At 42.2% G+C, this 5,123-nt stretch overlaps 1 long non-coding RNA gene across 1 annotated transcript in view; it reads right to left on the bottom strand.

Moving 5' to 3' along the window:
* Positions 1–3,570: 3,570 nt before the first annotated feature.
* The window catches only part of LOC102773932, a 12,266-nt gene continuing 10,713 nt past the window's right edge, over positions 3,571–5,123 (bottom strand). Inside the window, exon 3 of the long non-coding RNA XR_001515011.1 lies at positions 3,571–3,711. This is a non-coding gene — a long non-coding RNA (uncharacterized LOC102773932). The remainder of the gene's footprint in view (positions 3,712–5,123) is intronic.

Genomic DNA, 5,123 nt, shown 5'->3' with positions numbered 1-5,123 from the left:
GATGATTTCTCAACAGAAACTCTGCAGGCCAGAAGGGAGTGGCAAGAGATATTCAAAGTGATGAATGCCAAGAACCTACAACCAAGATTACTTAACCAGCAAAGCTATCATTCAGAATTGAAGGGCAGATAAAGAGCTTCACAGATAAGGAAAAGCTAAAGGAATTCATCACCACCAAACCGGTATTATATGAAATGCTGAAAGGTATCCTTTAAGAAGAGGAAGAAGAAGAAAAAGGTAAAGATACAAATTATGAACAACAAATATGCATCTATCAACAAGTGAATCTAAGAATCAAGTGAATAAATAATCTGATGAACAGAATGAACTGGTGATTATAATAGAATCAGGGACATAGAAAGGGAGTGGACTGACTATTCTTGGCCAGGGAGGGGTGTGAGGGATGCGGGAAGAGTCTGGACAAAAATCGTGCACCTATGGATGAGGACAGTGGGTGGGGAGTGAGGGCGGAGGGTGGGGTGGGAACTGGAAGGAGGGGGGAAAAAAAGAGGAACAAATGTAATAATCTGAATAATAAAGATTTAATTATAAAAAAAATAAAATAAAATAAAGTAACAATGAGCTATCACCTCTCACTCATCAGATCAACAAAAATGTTAGCTGTTAGCAGAAATGTCAACAATTATGCAATCTGAATAACTTTTTACATTTGTTTTTTAAGAAGATGTTTCAAAAACAATTCTTTCATAAATATATTGGTAGAGGAACTTATTTTGTATTGCAATTAATCATACACAAAGTACACTATTTCAAAAATTTCAGATTCTCATGGAATGTATTTCGCAAAACTGTTTTGCTCTTTTTATCTCCTACACTGTACGTGCCTCTCAACTCTAAACAAAGGATTTTCCAACTTATGGTCACTGGACAGAGTTTTGTGTTGTTTTTTTTTTTTACTTCATTACCACTCCACCCAGGACCACAAGGAACCTATCGTAACTGATAGATCCTCCCTTCCCCCAACTGGTGGGCGAAGTATGACGTAACCAGCAGCCCGGAAATACCTGAGTGACTAACCATGTACCTTATATGGACTATACATTGGACCACCAATCCACACCTGCCAAATACGCTAGCCATTGTCCTTTATGGACAATGCAGTAAGCCACCAATCAGTGTGCGCTGAGTACACTAAGCCCCCTACCCCTTCCCATTCCGCCCCTCAAAAGGCGTACCCACCCTGCACGTGCTGCTGTTCTCCCCTATGAGGCAGCCGGGCAGGTGCTTCTCCTCTAATAAAGCCTGTAGTCCTGGTTTTTGCCCTGTCTGATCTTTCAGTAACACATCCCTGAAGCACTCAACCATGCAATCCTGGTTGAACTCTGGCTCAGTATATATACCTTTTTGAATCTGTGTCTTGTATGGCTATCCATATGACCCTTTACCTATATTTCTCACCATCCCCACTTTTTCTCCTTACTCAACTCCTTCCCTACTCCTCATCCTTTTCTGGAATTTCTCAGCAGGGGACTATGGTCCAGGCGTTTATTGTAGTAAATAAATTAGGCCCAGTGCTAATTGTACTCAGTCACTACCAGCAAACCTTTGAAACATACAGCCATTGTCTATTGAGTCTACTCTAAGAGGATGGTGCAGAACTAATCAGGAAACAGGTGGGTATAGAAGAGAGGCAGGCAGGGTAGCTGAAAGGCTTTTACAATGTTTCTAATGAAAGATAAGAGTCACAGGGAAGTTCAACATGACAGCGGAGTAGGTGGATCCTTTTTGCACTCCTCCCAGAACCAAATTGGAAATACAACTAAATCAGAAATATTCACCCTGAATTACCAACTGAAAACTAGCTTAAGAGGGGACTTTTAATACGGACAGAAACCACCTCAAGATGTAGGAAGGGCAGGGTCAGGAGAGGAGGCAGGCCAAGGATGAGGAGGGATACCTCAGCAGTGGGGGTGTTTTCCGAGAGGAGTGAGGCCAGAGCCCAGGCTGGGCTCCCCAGCTGGGAGCCCCAGAGCCAAGAACAGCAGCCCATACAACATCCAGCCAGGAAAGGCGGTGGGGTTTCTATCTGCCAGGGAGAGAAAGAGAAAGCCACTTGTTTACAAAACAAACCAGAGCATAGGATTTTCATGTGCAGCCACTCATCTGAGGCTCCGGTGGAGGGAGGGTGGTGTGGACTAGAACAGCCTGAGGAGAATCTGGGGTGGGAGGCACTGCAGGGAGATGTGGAGGAATAGCAGCTGGGAGACCAGAACTCAGCTACCCCTCCTTCCTGCAGCAGCCACTTTTCCTGAGAGGTGCAAGCCCCTCCCATAGCAACAGCCTAGGGGAAAGCAAATACCCTGCCTTTGGGGATACAGCTCACCCAACCTTGCATCTCAATCACTGCTGAGGAGGCATAGCAGAGGCCAAGCCTGCGGTCTGGGCAGTCTGGGGGGGGGGGCGCTCAGTGATGAGCGTGGAGGTGGGGCCATTCCCCTGTTGTCCTAGGAACCTGACTGGTGCTTCTCCCTTGCCAGAGAGTTGATAGAAATTTCCAGCTTCCAGAAGACCCCACCAGACTGCATACAAAGAGCTTTGCCCTACCAAGGTGAGAGAAATATTCTCGGACAGACTCAGACTGTGGCTCTCAGATGGGGAAACACAACCACCATCTTCCCTGAAATCTGAGTGGCATCTCTCCCTCATCAGAGACACGGAGGTCTCCTCCTCCTCGTTCCACCAAAAGCCCCTTCAGAAACAGCCTTCTCAGCGACTAAGCCGGACAGATGGTCAGTGGGCAGAGGCAGAGTCTGAGGTGCCTTGGGCTATTTGCTGCCTGCCCCTGCTCCTGTGAGGCTAACAAGCTGGCCCAGCACAGTGCTTGGTCCCTCCTAAGTGCAGCCAAGCCCTGTGGAGGCAGTCAAAAGCTGCGGATCGCTTAGTGGTTCTCGGCCCTTTAATACAGTTCCTCATGTTGTGGTGGCCCCCAACCATAAAATTATTTTTGTTGCTACTTCATAACTGTAATGTTGCTACTGTTATGAATCGTAATGTAAATATCTGATATGCAGGATGTATTTTCATTGTTCGCAACCCACAGGTTGAGAACCGCTGGAAAGCTTCAAACAGGTTACTGAGTGCCAAACACTGACAGCTTCTGACAGTGGCTATCACCAAAGTACTTCCTGGGAATGGCAGACAAAACAGTCAGCTCCAGTCAACATAAAAGAAGGATACAAAGGGAGCTCCCAGGTGGCACTGAACTGCTGAGATGAACTCCACTTTTTTTCTTTACATTATTCTTTTTTATTGCATTATTATTATGTTTGGATTTTTTTTCTTTCATAGCTCTTATTTTTCTTCTTTTTACTCTTTCTCCTTCTTTCTCTTATTCCCCCCCTTAATTTCCTTCTGCTTCTTTCTCTTCTTTTTTCATTTTCATAATTTGTTCCTTCCTTTTTGTTCTATACCGTTTTCTTTCTCCTATTCTTTTTTTCTCTCCCTTCTTCATTTTCATATTCTCTATTCTTCCCCTCCCCTTTTTCTCATATTTCTTTTTCACTTTTATTATTCTGGCTCTCTTTTCTTTCTTAATTCTTTTGTGTGGTTGTTTTTGTTGTTGTTGGGGGTTTTTTGTATGTTTTTGTATTGTTTCTTGTTTTGTTTTGTTCTGTCAGCACCTGCACAACAGCTTGAACAACAAGGTTGGGGTTGAGCCTCACAGCCAGCCAGCGTGAAGGGAGATCCCACCTAGGAACGAGAAAACAACACGCAAGACCCAATTACAATAGGAAAGTCCAAATAACCCACACAAGGGATATTTCTAGAGAGCCAACTTGAGAGAGCTAAGCAACTGCACCACTGGGTCCCACAGGACACTTACTGCATAAGGCCACCCCATGAAGCCTGGGAGGAATTAACAGTTCTAATACACAGAAACAAACATAAAGAGACAGCTAAAATGAGGAGACAAAGAAACAACCACCAAGTGAAAGAAAAGGAGGAATCTCCAGAAATAGAGATAAATTAAATGGAGACAAGCAATTTATTAGATACAGAGTTCAAACTAATGGTTGTAAGTTTGCAAAAGGAACTTAGTGAGAATAACAAGGAACTTAGTAGGAACTACAACATCATGAAAAAGGAATAGAAACCATGAAAAAGAGCCAGTCAGAAATGAAGAATATCATATCTGATATCAAGAATACACTGGAAGAAATTTAAAGTAGATTGAACAAAACAGAGAATCAAATCAGTGACTTGGAAGACAAGATAGAAAAAACACACCCAAATAGAGCAGTAAAAAGAAGAATTAAAAAGCAGAAGGATAGTTTAAGGGAACTGTGGGACAATATGAAATGTAATAACATCCACATCATATGGGTACCAGATGGAGAAAGAAGAGGACAAGAAGTGGAGAAACTGTTTAATGACAGAAAACTTGAAGAAGTTCAGGAAACACAAAGTCCCAATGAGATAAACCCAAAAAGACTCACTTAAAGACACATCATAATTAAAATGACAAACATTAAACACAAAGCAAGAATCATAAAGGCAGCAAGAAAAAGACAGAAAGTTACCTACAAGGGAATTCCCATTAGACTGTTACTTCAAGCCAGAAGGGATTGGCATGAAGTGTTCAAAGTAATGAAAAGCAAGGACTCGAATCCAAGATTATTCTATCTATCAAGGCAATCATTTAATATTGAAGGCAAAATAAGGAGCTTTCCAGGCAAAAAAACAAACAAAGAAAACTAAAGGAGTACATTACCACCAACCAGCAATGCAAGAAATGTTAAAGGGACTGCTGTAAGACAAAGAAGAAATTGAGAGAGGGAAATGAACATGAGTATAAAGAAAAATAGGGCCAGACCCAAAAATACACCCAAGTCATATGCGCAATTAATATTTGACAAAGAAGGCAAGAGCATACAATGGAGTCAAGACAGTCTCTTCAATACATAGTGTTGGGAAAATTGGACAGATACATGCCAAAAAATGAAACTAGACACCAACTTACATCATACACAAAAATAAACTCAAAATGGATAAAGGAATTAACATAAGACAGGAAACCATAAAAATCTTAGAAGAATCCATAGGCAGCAAAATATCAGACATATGTCATAGCAATATCTTTACCAATACAGCTCCTACAGCAA

Source organism: Myotis davidii, unplaced genomic scaffold (genome assembly GCF_000327345.1).
Source record: "Myotis davidii unplaced genomic scaffold, ASM32734v1 scaffold84, whole genome shotgun sequence".
Lineage (NCBI taxonomy): Eukaryota > Metazoa > Chordata > Mammalia > Chiroptera > Vespertilionidae > Myotis > Myotis davidii.
This window is presented reverse-complemented; position numbering and strand designations above follow the sequence as displayed.